Source organism: Oncorhynchus clarkii, chromosome 32 (genome assembly GCF_045791955.1).
Source record: "Oncorhynchus clarkii lewisi isolate Uvic-CL-2024 chromosome 32, UVic_Ocla_1.0, whole genome shotgun sequence".
Taxonomy (NCBI): Eukaryota; Metazoa; Chordata; class Actinopteri; order Salmoniformes; family Salmonidae; genus Oncorhynchus; species Oncorhynchus clarkii.
In genome coordinates, this window is record NC_092178.1 from 11,781,253 (window position 1) to 11,803,679 (window position 22,427).

Sequence of the window (22,427 nt, forward strand, 5' to 3'; positions counted from 1 at the left end):
TGTATAGCTGTGTCTAAAGAATGATGTTTTTGAAATGTTCTGGAGAAACGGTCATCGGTTTTGACTGAGTTGAGCCTCGTGTCTCACGTTCAGTGTTTTAGGTTTATCCAATGCACTCTCACTAGTCTCGGTGCCCCTAATCCTCTCATCAGAACCTGAACATCCTTAAGCAAAGTTTGTGTATCATTACTGTTGTGTAAGTCTACTAGACAATTCAAGACTTGTTCTTGTTATGTACTGTATTCCAGACATTCGGAAAGCCATTTTTGAGTGGTGTGGTCGGACAGACTGTTACTCTCCTTTTGTCTATTCCTTGTCATAGACAATGTCACTTGGTTTCAGAGCTTGCAGTGTGTGCAAATAATTTTTCCCAAATGTACTGCCTTGATCATAAACTGATTAGACTTGTTTTCTATTCAATGATTAAAAAAACTCTAAAAAATACGCCTTGCTTCGGTTTTAAGGGATATTTTTTTGTTATAGTTTGGAGATAGATGTTATAGTTTGGAGATAGATGTTATAGTTTGGAGATAGATGTTATAGTTTGGAGATAGATGTTATAGTTTGGAGATAGATGTTATAGTTTGGAGATAGATGTTATAGTTTGGAGATATATGTTATAGTTTGGAGATAGATGTTATAGTTTGGAGATAGATACAAATGAGATAGATACAAATGGGCATTTTAATTTGCACATGACCTTAATGAAGATGTCTTTATACATTTGTGATAATTTAACTGTAACGCCAAAACCGCCCACCGAAGACTAGATGGTATAAATGGTATTTAACAGCGTTGAACGAGATCATTTAGAACACCTAGTTAGCATTCTAGCATTGTTCATGAAGGATTCTTTTTGTGGATTTTAAAAAAACATGCTTTTTTTGTGTAATGTACAATGTATCAACCTATAGGATTTTGTTTTGTCTTATACATGGCTATTGTGTGCCCTCTATGCAATATGGGTATAAAATGCACTCTTTTTGATTGAAAATGTTTTGTCTGCTTATACAACATCTACAGTACTTGATTGTATTGATACCAAAACAATAAATACTTTATTGTATATCTGTGTTGATTTTTTTCTAGATTTCACATCCATGTGAAACACACATCACATTTGGTTACAGGGAGTATTAGTAGTGTATGCTTACTGTGTCTGGGGCTTAGTATAAAAGACTGTACATAGGCTATCAAATTTGCTCTCAGAATGGTATGTACTGTACCAATGAAGATATTGGCCTCAAGTCACTCTGGAGAATAACCAGTAATGTGTATGGTGTCTTATCTAGAAGAGAGCCACCTGATGGTATCAATGTTCCATGGTCTGGTAAGGACTCCACTAGACTGAGCATAACAACCACATCTACATCCATCAAACAGACGGTGTGTTTTTGCCTGTCACACACACTGGAAGCAAGAGCTGCTACTCTTCACAAAGATGTCCAGTTGGGAAAAGTGGGGTTTCCTATCTAGTCTAGCTGAAGCCACTCACATGACTCACAAGGAGGGTGAGCTACGACACACTGGTCTGGACAGGAGGCCGTTGTTAATGCAGAATTCACACAGAGTTGTGCTTTTGTTTCTGGCTGAACATTGATTGGTTCTCTCAAATGTATTTTTCTTTCCTGGGGAATTGAGACCTCATGTGGTTTGGATTTGAAAATCCAACAGTTGTATTTGAAGGGGCTGTGTGGTTGTCCACGTGGTTTTGAGTGAGAAAGACACAGAGGAGAACCAATCAGGAAAAAATAACATTCCCCTCATTATCGACGCATCGTGCCGACAACATCAAAATAGCCTTTCCAGACTGAAGTCAGGAGGACTTCGAGTTAGGTGTTAGCCAGACTTTTACCTGATCATAGCGAACGTAGATTACGCAGGCCTAAATCAGCTGCAGTAGTTAGCTAGCTAGTTAATTATGCTGTCAAAATAATATCATAGCTATTATTTTACTTGATTTGAGTTTGGTCTGCTGCTGATATCTGCCTCTTAATTGACTACTTCCCTGTACCTGACCACGACAGACGACAACACGCAACTCAGAAGTACTTCCAAGATGATGTAACTTTTATTGGAAATCACCATCTAGTCTCTGTAGACATCCGCGTTGTCTCCCACAATGTTTTTGTTTGTTTGATTACTACTACTACTCACGCCTGTATCAGCTGTATCCCTTACTGTAGCAGCAGTACACACTCCTTCGGTGGGAGAAGGAAACGGCCGCGTGGGGGACTGGTACATTTCTAAAATTCAAGAGTTTATGTGAAATTAGCTAGTTCAATGGGTAATCTGTTACAACAGAGAAAATAGACTAAACATAAAATCAAATGTATTCCTTTTTTTTTTTTTTACCAATCTGCGAGGGTGTTCAGTTCAATTAAACGTTTGCTATGTTGCGTGACACGTTTCCCCAAAACGTTCTTCAACAGACTTTGAGTTATGTTTCCTCCTTTTGGTGGGTGTGACTGGAAGCAATGAGTGACGTATTTAAATGGCAGTGGAGCGTTCCCCAACCCACAACCAAACCCCTCTCCGTTTTTCAACTGGTCGTTCAGAACAGAACAGTTTCCGTTTCATTGAATGTTGAAATACGTTTTTTTTGTACTGAACGCAGCCCTGGGCTCTATCTGTTCAAGAGTCTGGGTCTCAACCTCATTTTATGTTGATATGGGTGTTTTGGGTGCAAGTAAGCCTATATAGTGTTGGCACATTTGTCAAAAGCTACTTTATTATTTTAATGACATTGACAATGCTTTGTTCAATGTTCTGTTTCTCATAAGAATCCCCATTATAAAGGGACAGTCCAATTGACCACTAGGTGGTGTTTATGTCTCACTAAAAGGTAACATGGACCAAAACAGAGGACCTATTTCGTTAATTGAGAATAATGTCCGAGAATAACATGATTTATCATATTGGATACATATTCACACATGGCGTTACCATTATATTTCCTTTATTCATAACATGACATTAGATTAATCAATGATTAAGCCATATAAATAAATAAAAAGCTATGGGCTGTGTCTGACCAATATTTTCTATAGCCAATCACACAAAACAAGCGATACGTCATCGCTTGACTGTTTGTTATACTATAACATGGCTAGTAAAACAGGACAAGGCTTGGCTGGAGGTAATCTAACTAGGTGGACCACAATGGGTGCGTTTGAGTTTTAAGGCGAAAGCAACAGACTGTAGACAAATGTCCAGGATTGAAGTCAGGTGCATCTGCCACAGATGAAAGATGGACAATAATGTGGTTTTCCAAAAGCAAGGCTCAGATCAACATGGCAGTGTTGCCATTGTTTATAAAAGTTTATCTTTATAATGTCGAAATAAAGATGGCTGCAACCCCCATATCACACAGTAACCAATTGAAATCATGTGTGTACATTGTACAATCAATCTGTGAGAAAGAGCATCAAAAATCACATTCATTTGCATATATCAATTGTATACATGAATTGCGGAAAAGTTGGACTTTGTTTCAGTCATGTCTTTGGTCACATTCACATGGGTAAAAAAAACACCCGAATGATTGGTTGGCAATAGAGCCTCCCACAATACAGGCGATGGATGCAGGATGACGTTGGTGAAGAGCAACTGCAGAAATTTGCTCGTCACTCAGAGATTGGTGATGATGAGTCGGAACATTTATAGTCGGAACAGGTAAAGCGGAAATGTCCGATATGCTGATTCGTTGAACGCGGCACGTGTATAGGTACAACCAGTTACCAAATCAGACATTTCTGAGATTCCTCGTTCCGACTAGCACATGAACGCGGTATTACCATTGCTCAATTTGAAATAAAGAATATATCTCGAGGATTCCAGTTTAATATTACAAAAAAAACAGCCTATTTGTTAAACATTGTTGTTTTGTGATCCCTAGTTTTCTTGCGTTCCGAGTGACGTTAACGAGATTACCACCTTGAAACTCCTCCCAACAGTTCCGATGTGAGCTCTCTCACCCACAAGAGGAACTAAAAAGATCTGACAGCAGTTACTGCTCCCCATCCACATTCTCCGGGATAGTCACTGGTTTTCAATGTCCAGCCTGCTCTTTGTAAGTAAGAACGCTTGTTCATATCGTTATACATTGTCACACAAAAAAACCCAGATAACTATTTCGCTACAGCGTCAGTCTTATTGGGAAGAAAGTAGCTAGCTAGCTAAGGCTAGCCTGCTAACGCTGGAATATGGCAACTAAATAAGTCGTTTTCCAACTGCAGCTTCGCCGATCTACAGAAAATGTTGGCAAAACACCAAGGTTCGTCAAGTTAAATTAAACATTTAATAGCGAACGAGTAGTAGGCTTTATCGAAAAAGCCTTAACATCGACAACAGCTAACGTTAGCCAGTCCTGCGTAACGCCGGTAACTAGCTATAGGAAGATAACGTTCGTTTAGTTAGCATGCAAGCTAACCACGCTAACGGACGCGAGCTAGCTAACTAGGAGGTATTGTGGCTAGTCAACCAACTACGCCATAGTATTACTCGAACTAGTTTTGTTTCTGTTTATAAACCCCGATAGCTTTGTTAGTGCTAGCCAGCTATTCGTTTGACCCACACTAACAGTTACAGCCCAATGTGTCCCATTTTTATTTTCTGAACTGCCTTGCTTGTAACCGGCTGGTTAGCATAACTTTAGCAGGGTAGTTAGTTGCATGCCTTAATAGACGGAGAAGGGGCTAGTCAACGTTGTTGGGTAAACATTAGTTACATACAAACATCGGCCAAGACATGCGGTACCGTTTCTTGTGTCAATGTTATATTTTGTCCTCTATATGAATTAACTGATCGAGAAGGCTTGCTAGCCAAATATAATTAGCCTGTTTGCTAAGTTGCTAGGTGATGAGTCTACAGTACCCACTGATCTATAGCTAGCTATACGTATAGCTTCTAGCTAGCTACCTTAGCTACATGTGAACAGGAACAAGGGCAACTATCTGTAGCCTAACTACCCAGTGTTGTACTGGAAACGTCGCTGTCTGGTTTCGATGTACAGAGTTTTGGTTGGTCCTACCGTTGACTATGGACCGGTGTAACATGATAACGTTACCCGAATGCACTTGTCTCCTGTTGCCAAGGCTTCACGCACACTGCCGAGCGCACGGCAACATTGTCAGGGGAAGCGAGATTGGATGTTAAGGTAACATACACTGTACAAGCTGTCCAATTTGATATCCCCGGTGGTTAAATCGAGACATGCATATTTTGAGACATGGTTGTTGTCTTGGGTTCTCATCGGGTAATGTCTGGCTAACTAGCTAGTAGTTCACACTCAAACCAAGGCAAACGTATGTTCTGCTCTCTGGTTTTTGTAACACTCAGTCAACAATTCAGAGACAAGTGGACTTGAGGAAATGCATTTGGGGAGGAAGTTGACTTGAACAGCTGTGAAAGTCATAGCTATCTAGCCATTGAAATCCGCTTAACTAGTCGCCTAAATTGTAAATAACATCAATCTACACACAATACCCCACATTGACAAAGCAAAGCAGGGTTTTAGACATTTTTGCAAATCTATTCAAAATAATGGAAATGTGATATTTCCATAAGTTCGGACGCTACCCTACCTGGGCTGGCAGGTAGCCTAGTGGTTAGAGCGTTGGGCCAGTAACCGTAAGGTTGCTGGATCGAATTCATGAGCTGACAAGGTGCCGTTCTGCCCCTGAGCAAGGCACTTAACCCACTGTTCCCAGGGCACCGAAGACATGGATGTCGATTAAGGCACACCTCTCTGATTCAAAAGGGTTGGGTTAAATGCAGAAGACACATTTCAAGTGAAAGCGTTGTTGTACAACTGACTCTACTTTGTTGAGGAACCTTTGGCAGCGATTACAGCCTCGTCTTCTTTGGTATGATGCTACAAGCTTGGCACACCTGTATTTGGGGAGTTTCTGTGTGTAACTATTTAACTGTACTAGAATGCTTAAATGATCACAAACATTTTAAATAATCATTATTCGTTTTTTTGGGCAAGTAAAATATAAGATATCGTAGTGGCCAAAAATGGTCATGTCGGTGCATCCCTAATGGATTCAATAATTTTGTTTGTAACTCCGGTAGGGCAACATCTGATAAATAGTGTGTACCGGGGCTGGACCAGTCGGCGAAAGCCAACATCATCCACGACAGAGGACTGTTGATTGTCGACAGGGCAATGAATTCCATTATCTTGGCGTTAATGGGTTTCGCCTTTGCGTTGTCTCACTGAAATGTTCTTACTCTTTCAAATGACTGCAGGACTTGAGCTTTAGTTGTTGGAAGTGTGCGCTTAGTATTTTCCTGTTTTTATGTGTAGCTCTGTATTTTTCGTGGCGTCACCTACTTTTATATAGGTATGCATGTCAATTTTGACATCGGTTTTGCACATCGGTGTTTAACTAGACATCATCTCTCTGCCATTGTTGGCATTTTTATCTAATATCGGCAGACTCATATGCTCAGCGATATATCGTGCGTTCCTGGAATCCATTTTAGAATAAGGCTGTAACGTAACAAAATGTGGAAAAAGTCAAGGTCTGAATACTTTCTGAATGGACTGTATATCATAAATATAATCTGTATCAATTGACTGACTGTAAATCCATTTCCTGTAGGGCCTTGCTAGCTTATTTTATTGTTTCAAGTAGGGTTCTCACGGTACCAGTATCTATGTCAAAAAATAAAACAAAGCAGACAACTCTTTTTGGATCATAAAAAAAAGAATGCCTATATTCAAAATATTGTGTGCTATAGTTTGGAAAAGAAACTGGGTGACATCGGGCTGTTTCGTCTCCAACACATAAACTGTTTTCCTCAGGAAAGTTTGTTCGCTTATGTTTTGTTTTGTTTCTGCGATACCTCTGAGTATGGATATAATAGTATAGTGACAACCCTAGTGGGTTTCACTGAACTGCTTTATCATAAAGCTAATTGGCGTACGAGCCTGGAGCCAGGAGCCGCTCTGGAAATAGCTCCCTTCAGCCAACCCACATGTATACAGCCTGACGCCAAGGGCAAGCTTTCAACGGCCAGGCATGGAGGGCCTCATTCACCAGATTCCATGCTACGCATACCGGTATCACACCCCACTCCCTGTCTGTATGTCTTCTGCTGTACAGTATATTGCCTTGATTCAGGTTAGCTTCGGGCACAGGATGCATCCCAAATCACCCTGGCCTATTCCCTACTCTACTTTTGATCAGCTCCTTTTGAGACACAACCACACATCTAGGATCATCGCACCTGCCCAAAATTATAGCCGTGAGTTTTTATGGAGGAACATTACAAAAGTGACTGATCAGTCTGGGCTTGAAGTGTTGATCCCTCTCTCTGGGGCTTGGATTGGCAGTAAACATGGTGTGAGTCATCGTGAAAACAAATGTTTGCCCACATGCCGCAACTGAATTGTCTGCTTTGAACACTGATAGTCTTCTCAATGCTGGATGGTACTAGACATTGCTGTGGTCCATTGTCATTTGGTCTACATTACTACTTTAGTTGTTGTGGCCAGAATTGTATATTTTATTGTCAAATAGTGAAGTTGTCTTTTGTATGGGAACCTGATGCGTGGTGTCTGTTGCACAGCTGACACTTTGCTAAATGGTGTGACATTTGGCACACAGAGGAAGGTTCCCCTCTCTCTGCATTAGCAGCATAAAGAAAGACGAGTGTGACAACAGGGGAAGTCTTCAGCCTTGGTTACTGTAACTGAGAAAGCTGAGACTAGCTGTGGCAGGTACAGTAACATGAGGCTAGGCAAGGGTCACGGGGGGGGGGGGGGGGCTGGCTGTCTGTGTAGCTGGCGCTGGGCCTGGTTTGACCACAGGGTGCCTGTGTCTGATGAAAGGTGGCGTTGATGAGCATGTCATGTCTTCTAGTCTGCCTTGTGTAACGGATTAGCCCATTTACGTGTTCATGCCCCTGGGGCTCTGGCTGGAGTGTTTGAGAGAGGATCTATATCCTCTGTTTTGGTGCGTGTTTCGCTGGTCCTGAAATCCACTTGGCTCTCTCTCTCCACCATGTCCTCCTATGAACACTCAAGGGAGGCCCACAAGTCTGGGATCAGATTACACCACACTTAATCCTACATTTTAACCATTGGCTACATCTACATATCTGATTCTGTATCAGTAGGTAGCGTTTCCCTACACCACGCTGACACCGGCTATTATTCCTCTGCTATTGGTACTGTTTACTGTAGGCTGTCATTGTAAATAAGAATTTGTTCTTAACTGACTTGCCTAGTGAAATAAGTAAAATTCTCTGGTTATAAAGAGGGCATGGAGGGCTAGCCAGCACTGACAGCTCTTCTTGATTCTGCTCCCACCTTCTTGTAACAGGAATACAGGATATTCTACTGTGATGGTATTTACAGCAACCATCTTTCCAGTTAGACAGAATCTGGTCCTAAACGTACCACTCAATAGGTAGCCTATTGTGCGCTCTCTGGCAATGGCATCGACACATTTAGTTTGGCGTTGACACTTTTTGTAGACAAGTATGTTTTGCTGTTGTCTTGGTTGGTCTAGAATCTGTGGTGACTGACTGTGTTTTGGAACAAGCCTGGTTGCTTAAACAATTCTTAAATTGCATTGCCACCACTTTCTCTGCTCTCAGCGGTGGCCTTTTCTATTCAACCAGCTTATTGTTTATTATTAACTCTGTGTTGTTGGGGACACGTAAGTCAGCATTTCACTGTTAGTCTACACCTGTTGTTAGTCTACACCTGTTGTTTATGGAGCATGTGACAAAAATAATGATTTGATTAAGAAGCGAGATGTTTGGCTCCTCACAACCTGTGGCATGAACTTACTGTGGTGCAGACCTGAAGCCTGATCTGTCAGTTTCTGCATTTTTACCGCATGTACATAGTAACCAGCAACATAGAAATCAATCAGGCATTTTATCAAAACAAACAAATGAAGTAAATAGCCCACATTATTTAAAACAGTTCATGAATTGAGTTTTTCAGGTTTCTGCTTTTTCCAAAGTATTTATTTTGTGCATTGCACACGGGGGCGTTCTCGTTGCCTCTTCAGAAAGCTTCCATCTGGTAGATCTGGTAGATGTGTGCATTGCACACGGGGGCGTTCTCGTTGCCTCTTCAGAAAGTTGCATGAAATTTGAAACCCCTGATGCATTTTGTTCATGTCTTATGATAAACTTTGGCTAATTAGTAAATGTTCAATACATTTAGTTGATTCCCTACAAATGTCAACACTTTCCTGAATATTGTTGAGTTTTTTTATGGATTCCACTAGGGCCCTAATTATTATATTTGGGCCAGAATGATGCTGTCCACTACCTATTGTTCCTGCAGTGATGATTCACCATCTTCTTCTAATGTTTATATAATTTATCTTCAGATAAATGTCAAAAAGCTTAGGCCTGCTACCAGTAGCCTATGCGAATGAGGGAGCCAAATGAACAGCTCTCTTTCCGATGTGATTCGGTAGGCTACATTGCATGGTGAGACGAGTCACTCCAAGTTGAGTATCACTGTCTAGCAATCTGACGACATAGCAAAAAAAATAAGAACGTTTTTTTCTTTGGTTTACTTGTCCTGATGCGACCTTTTTATAAACTAGTTAACGCCTGCTGTCCAGTTGTCAGAGTAAATAGCCTACTATGCTCTACTACTCTGTGTGGCTGGCTGTGAAACACAAATAAAATGGTCCTAAAGAATTGTGTGAAACAATAAGTCGTAGATTTCGACTCATTACCCCTTACATTACATGGGACTTGATAATTCATGAGCATCATGCCCCTCCATGTAAAGAAATTTGACTGCAACAAGAGATCTGTATATAATGACGAGATGCTCATGTCTCCGTCTTAACAGTGGGAGTGTTTGTCCCAAAGGCAGGAAGGCAGGCGTCAAGCTTTAGGTCCAAAATAAACCCATAGACACGCATTGGGCTTATTTTGGACAGATTTTTGCGAGTTTAACCTCTCGCTTTCTTTCGTTTGTGTTTTCCTGTCATCCCTCACTTTGACTGACTGACCACCCATCCTCTCAATAGTTTGCTAGAAGATGCTTATCGTTTATTGTAGCGGGAGAGGGCTCAAAGGATGAGTGAATAGAAACTTTTAATAGGAAATTAGCTCGGTTAATGTGAAGGGAAAATTAGTATATGACCGGCTGATTACCTGACGCCAATGGAAAACACTGGGTTAGGAGCTGTGGGTGGTAAGCTGGTCTTAAAACTGTAGGTAAGCCTTGTCCAAGCCAGAAAGGCTTCTGCCCTATGGGCCAATCTCCTGTTTATCTAGCGTGAGGCAGCATTATGTACAAGTACACCCCCTGGACAGGATGCAAAGTCTAATACAGTAGCTTCTCTCTTTTCTCTCCCTGCGCCTCCTGGTGCTGCGCCTCCTGCTTGTCAGTGTTAATATTTGTTCCCCTGGAGGGACAGGAGCTGGTCCCGATGGAGCTCCTGTCTGTCCACTCCCCAGAGATACCCGCTTGTTGTTATGGCAACAGGCATTCCCTGTTCTGACTGTTTGTGAGTGGCATCTGGAGTCTTCGATCCTCAGGCTGTGATTGCATGGGCTAGGCCAACCGCCAGGCCATGGGAGGATGAATGACTTGAGCAGAGTTGGCTCAAGGCTACTTTCTCAAGGTGATTGACTATATCATGCGTCATAATCCTATGACCAATCTGAACGCGCATACCTGACTGCCACAGGAAGTACCTGTCACATGTTATGTCTCCCTCCGTGTTAATATTAAGTCCCTTGGTTCTGTTTGGTTATATGAACACTTGTTCTAAGAGCAAACCATAAGGCCTAAATGGTGTGCGTTCGTGCATGTGCAGGCGTGCCGTTCTGAAAATGCCTTCAGTAAAATAGGTACCTATCTTAAATTGAAGTGAAAGTTCAAACCAAACCCTGTAGACACGGAACTTCCCCGTCTCTCCTCTTAACATTGGGAAACCCCAGTCCTACTAAAGGTCCAACACCGTCTCTTCCAGCCAGCGTAGAACAAGACGGCAGACCTGATTTTCAAAATCTATTGAAATAGTTAGAAATACTTCATTTGGGCTTGATTTGAGTTTGCCTTGTGCAAGTCCCAAAATGGCAGACCCCACTCACCTGTCACTCTAAGACAGGCTAAAGAAAACGCTGTAGTATTTGAACCTGGGTCTGCAGGAGAGGAAGGTGAGCTACCTCCCTTCACTAACTATCTGACCAGGGCTGGTTAGGCAGCCCGACCCGGGGTGCTAGCCTTCTGGAAGGGATCTGATTTAGATTGGTGACGGGAGATTATGACTCATTAAAAAGCTCATAGGCAGTTGCCTGGTGACTCCCTTCTAGCCCACTTTCCACCACAATGGCACTGTCTAGCATGCTCTGAGGCAGTGAGGGGAATTGAGTACGAGAGTGTTCTCACGCCACATGTTGCAGAATACACTATATATATATATATATATATACATACATACACAAAAGAATGTGGACACCAATGTTCCCTCTAATGTTTTCAGGCACTGAGCAAATTTCAGGTCTGCTGAGCGCAAACCTCACCGTTGTGAAAATTCTGTGCAACTGTGGACACAGTGGCTGTACCCGCTTTAAGCCAAGTAGGCTTCTGTGGCTATTTGATTATAATGTAGGCTTACCAGAGTGGCTTACCATCCCAAAGAATGGGAAAAATGCATCCCATAACATTTTAACATGGAAATAGCTGTTCTGTCATTCAGCCTACAGTAGCAGCCAATGTGTGGTGTTGAATGTAATCCTACATTCCATGAGACCTTTGAAATTAACATGAAGGACTTGACATGAACCTGTTCATCCACTTGTCCTTCAGACAAGGTGACTGAAAATGTGCGTTGATGCAATAAACCATAGCATTATTATAGAGAATCAAACAAATGATACTACCCTTTGCTTATTGGCTGCTTAGCTTATTCAAGGCTGTCGCCAAATATAACACTGCCCACTGACTCGCTTTTAAAAGATGTCTAGAAATCACTCCCCTTTTGCTGTCCACAAATGATCTATAACTGGGCTAAGAACTCACGAACTAGCAAAGGGTATGAACACAATGTGCACATGCACATGCAGCTCTTGCTTTTTTCTCAAAACAAGCGCATTTACTCAGGACCTCAGCTGTAAACACAGTCCAGTTCAAAGTGAATGGCACAGATCCATACATGGCAATGGTCTATTTGCAGATAGGCCTACTGAAGCTCTGATTGGTTATGCTGCACCGGTCTGTGTAGAGCACAGTTTGAGTCGTGAGCAATAGAATTAGAATCCTATCCCGACACGCGTTCTGCCTACAACAAAATCTCTCCCACGATTCGTTTCGGGTTATGTTGCATTGAAAGTAGCTAATATTGCGTTGATTCGATCGAAATTGCCACAGTAATGGGAAATGTTAATGGTGTTAACTAACGGGGAAAAGTGAGTGAAGTTCAAACTTATGCTTCTCTCCGTGGGCAGATATTTCTTCTGTGCTCTGCAGAAGGGGGTGTAGTCTAATGGGAATAGTCTCGGGCTACTGCGTGCCCACTCACATGCAGCTTAGAGGTAACATTGGTGGACACCCCTTCAAATGAGTAGATTTGGCTATTACAGCCGCACCTGTTGCTGACAGGTGTATAAAATTGAGCACCTAGCCATACAATTTCCCTAGACACACACAGCAGTAGAATGGCCTTACTGAAGAGGTCAGTGACTTTCAACGTGGCACCGTCATAGGATGCCACCTTTTCAACAGGTCAGTTTGTCAAATTTCCCTGTTAGAGCTGCCCTGGTCAACTGTAAGTGGAAATGTTTAGCAGCAACAAAGTGGTAGGCCACACAAGCTCACAGAACAGGACCGGAAGAGTGCGTCCGCACATCTGTTCATCGGGAGCTTCATGAAATGGATTTCCATGGCAGAGGAGCTGGAGGAATAATGGTCTGGGGATGTTTTCCATGGTTTGGGCTCCTTGGCTCTAGTGAAGGGAAATCTTAACGCTACAGCATACAATGACATTCTAGATCACATATGTCAGAGTCAAGGCCCGCGGGCCACATCCGGCCCGCAAGAAGGTTTTTTACGGCCCCTGGGATGATCTTGATTTATTATTAGAACCGGCCCGCAGCAAGCCGGCAGCCCGCAGATCTTTTACACGCACCAATACTACATTTCCCACAATGCAAAGGTGACGCACCGAGCAGTAGGCTGCTTCATTTCAATATTTATTGGCACAGCAGTCGTCAGCATCACAGTAAAATTAACTTTCAGATACCCATCAAAAATGGCAAAACGGAAGGTGGATACTGAGAACCGGGGGTTTCAAACAAGGTGGGAGTCGGAGTATATGTTCACGAAGGTAGCTGGAAAACCTGTGTGTCTTCTGTGTGGAGAAAGTGTGGCGGTACTGAAAGAGTATAATCTGAGACGACATTATGAAACGAAACACGCGGACAAAAACAAGAATATGGACATGGAACAAAGGCTACAAAAGGCAGAGGAATTAAAACGAGGCCTCAAATCTCGACAGGCTCTGTTCAAAAAAGCCAAATCACAAGGCCAGGCTGCTGTCAAGGCCAGTTTTATTTTGGCAGAAGAGATCGCTAAATCAGCCCGGCCATTTACGGAGGGGGATTTCATCAAAAACTGCATGATTAAAGTTTGTGACGAAGTTTGCCCAGAAAAAAGGCAACTCTTTTTAAATGTGAGTCTGAGCAGAAACACCATTGCCGAGAGAGTAGACCAGTTGTCCATCAATCTAAAAGAGCAGCTTGTGAAAAAGGGAAAAGATTTTATTGCATATTCCTTGGCTGTGGATGAGAGCACCGACATTTCTGACATTGCCCAGTTGTCAATTTTCATCCGCGGAGTGGACTCCAACCTAAGCGTGACAGAGGAGTTTTTGGCTTTACGTCCTATGCATGGCACAACTACGGGGCATGATTTGTATGAAGAGGTGTCAAGATGTGTAAATGAGATGGAGCTGCCTTGGGAAAAACTCGTGGGTTTGACAACCGACGGAGCACCTGCGATGTGTGGACACAGGAGCGGACTGGTGGCGAAGATACGGGAAAAGATGCAAGAGGAAAACGCGACAGGTGAGCTGACAGCTTATCATTGTATCATACACCAGGAAGCGTTGTGCGGTAAAGCCTTGAAAATGGAGCATGTAATGAGCATCATCACGCGCACAGTTAACTTTATCAGAGCCAAAGGTTTGAATCACCGCCAGTTCAAGGCATTTCTGACGGAGTTAGAAACGGAGCATGGTGATTTGCCTTATCACACAGAGGTGCGATGGCTAAGCCAGGGAAAGGTGCTTCAAAGATGTTTCGAGCTTCGTGAGGAGATTTGTCTGTTCTTGGACAGCAAAGGGAAAGACACAACACAACTCCGAGACGAAATGTTTCTGTGTGAAATGGCTTTTCTGTGTGACATTACGAGTCATCTGAATGCAATAAACTTGCAGCTGCAGGGTCGGGATCGTGTCATCTCTGATATGTACAGTACAGTGAAGGCATTTAAAACCAAACTGACTCTGTGGGAGACGCAGATGCGGAAAGAAAATTTGAGCCACTTTCCCAGCTGCCAGACCATGAAAGAGAAGCTCTCTACCAGTGCGTTCCCGAGCACACAGTTGGCTGATAAAATAGGTATGCTTGCCGCTGACTTTCGACGCCGATTTGCTGACTTTGAAGCACAAAAAAGCAGGTTGGAACTGCTCGGTAACCCATTTGCTGTTGACGTGGAAAGCTCACCACCAAACCTCCAAATGGAGTTGATTGACCTCCAATGCAATGATGCACTGAGGGCAAAATATGCGGCAGTGGGTGCTGCGGAGTTCGCCCGTTTCCTCCCCGGCACAATGCCCCAGCTGCGCATCCAGGCTGCTCAAACGTTGTCTATGTTTGGCAGCACATACCTGTGTGAACAACTGTTTTCTTTGATGAACCTGAACAAAACATCACACAGAAGTCGACTTACTGCTGAACACCTCCACTCAATTCTGAGGATTTCTTCAGCTCAGAGCCTTACCCCGAACATTGATGAACTTGTGGAAAAGATGGGACACCACCAAGTATCACCCTCAACCTCAAACAAGTGAACATTACTGTGCAATCACATATTTAGAGTTTTTACTCAGTTCAAGTTTAAAAGTTAAAATTTAATATTTGTTTTCACTGCATGTTACTTCTCCTTAAACAAAGTGTTGTTTTTGATTAATAGATTTTTGCACTTTATTTTTTTGTATTTCAATCCAATTATATTTTAAAAATATTTCAGTTGAGTGGATGATAGAAAATTGCTATTATTGTTTTTTCTTTGAAGTAAATTTAGCCCACTTTTGCTAAAATAGAAAATATAGTCTACTGATGGTGCCTTGAATACCGGTTTCTTTCATTTAATGTTCATGTTATGGGGATATTTATATAAAGGAAATTTGTCTTTTGTGTCTGTTGAAAATTAAAGATTACTGACAGAGCCATAAGAAAATATTGCTTTATTTATCTGATCATATTGTAATATATTTGTTAGGTTTTCAGTAGGTTCAATTAGGTTCACTAGACTATATGCGTCATTTAAAAATTTTTCAATGAACATTCGAACAGTCCGGCCCTCGTCTTGTAGCTGATTTTTTTATTTGGCCCTCCGTCCATTTGACTTTGACACCCCTGTTCTAGATGGTTCTGTGCTTCCAACTTTGTGGCAACAGTTTGGGGAAGGCCCTTTCCTGTTTCAGCATGACAATGCCCCTGTGCACAAAACAAAGGTGCATACAGAAATGGTTTCTCGATCGGTGTGGGAGAACTTGACTGGCCTGCATCAGTGCCTGACCTCACCAATGCTCGTGGCTGACTGGAAGCAAGTCCCCACAGCCTTGTTCCAAAATCTAGTGGAAAGCCTTCCCAGAAGAGTGGAGGCTATTCTTGCAGCAAAGGGGTGGACCAACTCCATATTAATGCTTGTGATTTTGGAGTGAAATGTTTGACGAGCAGGTGACTTTTGGTCAGGTAGTGAGCTTTGACAAGTGTAGCTTGTTCCTCTTTCACTTTCACGCCCCCTTTCAGTCACTGGGTTGGTTTTCACGCCCCCTTTCAGTCACTGGGTTGGTTTTCACGCCCCCTTTCAGTCACTGGTTTGGTTTTCACGCCCCCTTTCAGTCACTGGGGTGGGGTGGTTTTCAATAGTGGTTTAGTCAAAACCCTGGGGGTGAAACTCTGGTTGTTCTGCTCAGGATGTAACACGTCAATAGTGACCTGGTGTTCCGTTTGAGATGTTAGATCTTTCAAATCACTCCGACCTGGGACAGGTGAATGTGGCAACTGTGCTGCTTCCCAAATCACTCGGACCTGGGACAGGTGAATGTGGCAACTGTGCTGCTTCCCAAATCACTCCGACCTGGGACAGGTGCATGTGGCAACTGTGCTGCTTCCCAAATCACTCCGACCTGGGACACTTGAATGTGGCAACTGTGCTGCTTCCCAAATTCTATTCCCTATCAATTTTTTTTTTATACGGTTACTTATCGGGATATTATCTTTGACGATGTTTTGACTATCGCTATCATTTTTGTGCTAGTTGTCTGTACCTGCACCAAAACTCCAGTATTTGTCTTTCATAGCTTGTTCTCCATCTTCTTTTTAAAATAGGGAGCCAATTTGTTTTAGGCACTTTTTTTGCATGACTGATCAACACTGGTTTTCTCATGGCTCTCTTGTCATTCTGCAGCAGACATATGGTGAGCAATATGTTTGGAACACAGAATCGCAATAAAATCATAGTATGAAATCATAATACATATATAATCAAGAGAAGTGCAATACATATTGTATAGTCACTTTGGTATTGTGAGGTCCCTGACAGTGTACTGCTTTTGACCAGTAACCTTTCTCTCCAATCCTGGCAGTGGGAGGCTTGTTTTTTTTTCTCTTATGTTTTTGTAGTAAATATTTCAGTTCATTTTTTATTCCTGTGACCAACCTGGGATCTCCTCAAAGAAGGATTCTAAGGCACTCACAGAATGCAGTCAGGCAGGCAGGCAGGCCTCTGGAATGGGTGTGTTGTCACAACACCAGGACACGTCGACTATTTCTCTCTACCATTTGTATTTCATATACCTTTGACTGTTGGATGTTCTTATAGGCACTTTAGTATTAATCTCGGGAGTTGATAGGCTTGAAGTCATAAACAGCGCTGTGCCTCAAGCATTGCTAAGAGCTGCTGGCAAACGCAGTAAACTGCTGTTTGAATGAATGCTTACGAGCCTGCTGATGCCTACCACTGCTCAGTCAGACTGCTCTATCAAATCATAGACTTAATTATAATAAACACACAGAAATTCGAGCCTTTGACATTAATAATGGTCAAATCCGTAAACTATCATTTTGAAAACAAAACGTCTAAATATTGCTGTTACATTGCACAATCTTCAATGTTATGTCAAAATTATGTAGCATTATGGCAAATGAATTACTGTCTTTGTTAGGAAGAAACACGATTCGCTACGAGCCAGGTGGCCCAAACTGTTGCATATACCCTGACTATGCTTGCTCTGAACGCAAGAGAAGCGGCACAATTTACATGCCAACATGCATTTATTTTAACTAAGTATGCAGGTTTAAAAAATATATACTTCTGTGTATTGATTTGAAGAAAGGCATTGATGTTTATGGTTAGGTCTGGCTCTGCAGCCTTGTGAATGTTGACCTATTTAAAGGGTTTACTCACATTGGCTAAGGAGGGCGTGATCACAGTCGTCCAGATCATCTGACGCTCCCATGCAAGCTTCAGTGTTGCTTGCCTCGACACGAGCATAGAAGTTATTTAGCTTGTCTGGTAGGCTTGTGTCACTGGGCAGCTCGCGGCTGTGCTTCCCTTTGGTTCGTAATAGTTTGCAAGCCCTGCCACATCCGACAAGCGCCATAGCTGGTGTAGTATGATTAAATCTTAGTCCTGTATTGGTTCGTAAGAGGGTATAGCGAGATTTCTTGTAAGAGTCCTGCTACTTGTTGCTCAGTGAGGATGTTGCCTATAATCCATGGCTCCTGGTTGGTGTATGCACGTATGTTCACTGTGGGGATGACATCATTGATGAAGCCAGTGACTGATGTGGTGTACTCCTCAATGCCATCGGAAGAATCCCAGAACATATTCCAGTCTGTGATAGCAAAACAGTCCTGTAGCTTAGCATCTGTGTCTTCTGACCACTTCCTTATTGAGTGGGTCACTGGTACTTCCTGCTTTTTTTAGTTTTTTTCTTGTAAGCAGGAATCGGGAGGATAGAATTATGGTCAGATTTGCCAAATGGAGGTCAAGGGAGAGCTTTGTATGTGTCTCTGTGTGTGGAGTAAAGGTGGTCTAGAATTTTTTTTCCCCCTCTGGTTGCACATCCAACATGCTGGTAGAAATGAGGTTAATCGGATTTGAGTTTCCCTGCATTGAAGTCCTCAGCCACTGGTAGTGCCGCCTCTGGATGAGTGTTTTCCTGTTTTCTTATGGCCATATACAGCTCATTGAGTGCGGTCTTAGTGCCAGCATCGGTTTGTGGTGGTATATAGATGGCTACAAAAATACAGATGAAAACTCCCTTGGTAAATAGTGTGGTCTACAGCTTATCATGAGATACTTTACCTCAGGCGAGCAAAACCTCCAGACTTCCAAAATATTAGATTTTGTGCACCATCTGTTATTTATAAATATACACAGACCTCCACCCCTTGTCTTACCGGAGGCAGCTGTTCTGTCTTGCCGATGGACCGAAAACCCCGCCCAGCTGTATGTTATCCATGTTGTTGTTCAGCCACTACTCGGTAAAACACATGATATTACAGTTCTTAATGTCCCGGTGGTGGGATATACTTGATTGGAGCTCATCCAGTTTGTTATCCAATGATTACACGTTGGCTAATAGGACTGATGGTAGAGGGGGATTACTCACCCGCCGTCGGATCCTTACAAGGCACCCTGACCTACGTCCCCAAAATCTCTCTTCTTCATGCGAATCACAGGGATTTGGGCCTTGTCGGATGTCTGAAGTAAATCTGTCGCATCCGACTCATTAAAGAAAAAACCTTTGTCTAGTTCGAGTTGAGTATTCGCTGTCCTGATATCCAGAAGCTCTTTTCAGTCATAATAAACGGTGGCAGAAACATTATGTACAAAATAAGTTACAAATAATGTGGGGGAAAAAAACACACACAATAGCACAATTGGTTAGGAGCCCGTAAAACGGCAGCCATCTCCTCCTGCGCCATCTCTAATATATTGGTAAAATGATTTGACAAATTTGACCATGCATATAGCCGTTGCATGGTCCATATTATCAGGTATGCTATTAGCAATACACTTTATCACCTGTAGCCCAACTGATGCAGCATAGTGGCTATAAATAAATAGGCTGGATGGGATTGCCCATTGGCATTTACACTATTGGAATAATCATTAGTAGATTAGCAGCAAAACAGCAAAAAAATCAGCTGGCTGATGGAATGAAAACAACATTTCAACGCTTTGGTTGGCTGGTGGTTCAGACAATTACATTGCAAGTTGGAAACATTTTTAACATTTTGCGAATTCCATTCTGTGAGTGGGGAGGCAGACAGAGTATGCAACACGTGCGCGGGCATTGCAAAATTAATTTATGCATGTTATTCATTCATTTCATCCAAACTGCTCACGAGCGCCTGTATAGTCTGCCGCTAAAATAGAACTTGGTTCTATTAGTGACGCTTGATGCGCTGCAAGTCCCGCCTCTCCCATCTCATTGTTTTTAGGAGTACATACCCACGTGGTTGATTGAAAGATGAACTGACGTCCATACTCCAGTATAGTTGGTGGTGGTAATATACTTTAAAGTTGGTTTTCAACCTCCAGAAGAAGTTTGGTTTCCCCCTTCATCTGTGGATTGTCAGAGTAGAGAACAAAATGGGTAAAAATTCTACAAAGAGCCAGAAAAAAAGGGCAGAGTGTTCTTCAGGTAAATTAACAACCCAGTGTTTATATCCCAGGACAAGTTGTCTAGCAACAGTAAGCTAGCTAGCTAAATGGCCATGAATGTGTCATGTGTTTTCGAACTGTCCCCAAATTAAAATAGTTGGTTCATAGTTTTTGGTATTTCTACCTACGTGTCCTGATCACATCTGGTGTGGACGGTCCAAATCAATGTCCGGTCTAGTCAGCATGTGACATAAGGCTAACAGCCATTCATGCATTTGAGTGTGTGGAGCCGTGAACTGTCCATTATTTATGTGGTGCTAAAATGTTCTAATTTGTCCATGCGTAGAGTTTATGTTCCCTCTGCAAACGTGAGATTATGACACGTTGCCAAGTTCACTGTCCCTGGATAGCCTAGCACGTGCGACAATGGCTAACATAACCTCTATGTCTACGGTTAGACCTATGATAAGGGTATAGGCTACAACATCACAGTGGAAACAGGTGTTGCCTGGTGAAATCCCCAGTTTGGAAGGACAACGTGGTAGATGGTTACACTGCCACCACAAAGTACAAGCAGGTAGGTCTATTTGTTTTTGATAATTGTCTTTTGTTCCTAAATATATAGAAAATGCCACTTCATGATAAGTCACTGAATCAATGTCACAAGAGGGTAGAGCATATTTCTTAGGTTGCTTGTTAGGGGAGGTAGTTGCAGAATTTCAGTGTAGCAATTTCAATGCTTTTATTAGCATTTAGGAGTTTGTACTGCACAAATGTAATCATTGAATTCCTAAATTGAACTTGTATTTCATGATTTGAAAGTTAATTGAATGAATATTGCATTCAGTTTAATTTAGTTGAATATTTATATATTCAATGTCAGTATTTTAAATATTGCATTCATAGTTTGTAAACTTGATACAGACAATCATTTCAACTTCTGATTGTTTTCCAAGTTCAGTTCCCTCAATTCAGTTTCACAACCAGAGACAACATCTGGGTACTTTGCCAGCAAGAAATGGTAGAAGAGAACAGGTATAATCAAACACTCAATTTGTTTAAAAATGTTTCTGCCGGTTTCTGAAGCAAATGTTGTATGCTGAAATATATTTTCTTCATATGAATTTGGCTCTGCCGTTTGGGCGATAAGACAGTGAAGACTCCTTGGTCGTGCCTTCTGTTCCCCTCTTATGTTAGAAAGGACACGTTAGAAGGGAGTGTGTCAAAAACGTAACTCGGCCCCTTAACAATACAGTTGAATATCCCTGTCATATCACTTCTAAGGATGGCTGTTCCACTCACTATTTAATTTTGCTCTTGTGAATGACTGGGTTGGAACCGGGTGTCTTGCATGTCTCGGGACTGTTAGCCCAATTAGCTAAAGCTGCTAAACTGTTTTGCTACCAACCCGGCAGTGGCTACTTTGTTCTAAGAACCAGCCTACATTCTCTGTCACAGAGGAATTCAATAAACAAAACAAGAGGCCCCCTCAAAATTCCTATCATTCAGTCACACCACTATCGCTTTCAGCCGGAGACACCTGTATGCTAATCCTCAACGTCCAATCTCTTGACTTCATTCGGAGGCGTTGCTAGACTAGTGCTACAGTTAGTTGTTTCTCTCTCAGCCTGTGTGCTGCTGCAGGTGTGTTGTGGGGTGGGCAGTCCTGCTCATGTCCTGACATGTCTTCTTTCTTATTCCCTCACTGTCATGAGTGGAGTGAGGGAGGAAACAAAACAAGGTTTGGCGGGAGGGAGGTAAAGAAACCGCAGGATGTGTGCAGTCCTTGGTTGATCCTAAATGCTTCCAGTAAGGCAGGGGGTGGGGCAGTCAATAGTACAACTTCCTGCAAGTGTTTGCATTTCCCCGTGGTGACATGTCAACACGCCTGCCTGCTCACGTTCCACCCCGCTCTGCTCCTCTCTGGACTCTCACCTCAGCCCAGCCGGAATAAAAACCTTGTCTTTATGAAGCGTAGTTTTCCGCTCTTTTGACCCAGTAGTGGCATTTGTCCCTCACTCCTGTTGAGTTTTGGCTGCAGTCAAACTGAGCAAAGACATGGCTGAAACAGGAACCAACTTGCTGCGATTTATGTATACAGTGGCTACATACAAATAAATGTCATATTTGAGGCTCTCTCACTAATTGACTGTACAACACAGAATATTATATTATGATTCCTGTTTGTGAGTGTGATATGGGTGTTTATTTCAACGTTATAAAGAAAGCATTTTTACATACAATGTCAACACTGCAATGCTGATCTGAGCCTTGCTGTTGGAAAACCACATTTGTGTCTGACTTTTGGCTGTAGCAGATGCACCTCTCCCGACTTCTCTCCACGACTTCCTGTCTACAGTCAGGTGTTTTAGTCTTACCACTCAGTATCTGCACTGCTGCTCGTGGCAACGTCTTCTCGCTGAGTTCACCTTTAAGTTATAAAGTCAATCTCAATGTGACCCACCTGATTCAGAAGATTTTAAAACCCCATTAAAATAAAAAACAGATTAAACCCCATTAGATT

General features: G+C 42.4%; 1 protein-coding gene across 2 annotated transcripts in view; it reads left to right on the forward strand.

The window, feature by feature from the left end:
- The first annotated feature begins 3,749 nt into the window (after positions 1 to 3,749).
- Positions 3,750 to 22,427, forward strand: part of LOC139392435 (protein tyrosine phosphatase type IVA 2-like) — a 47,823-nt gene continuing 29,145 nt past the window's right edge. The window contains exon 1 of one of the 2 annotated variants that reach the window (XM_071140415.1): positions 3,750 to 4,072. The gene's annotated coding sequence lies outside the window, so the exon portion shown is untranslated. Of the gene's footprint in view, positions 4,077 to 22,427 lie in introns of both variants that reach the window. The other variant, XM_071140417.1, reaches the window with a different exon arrangement.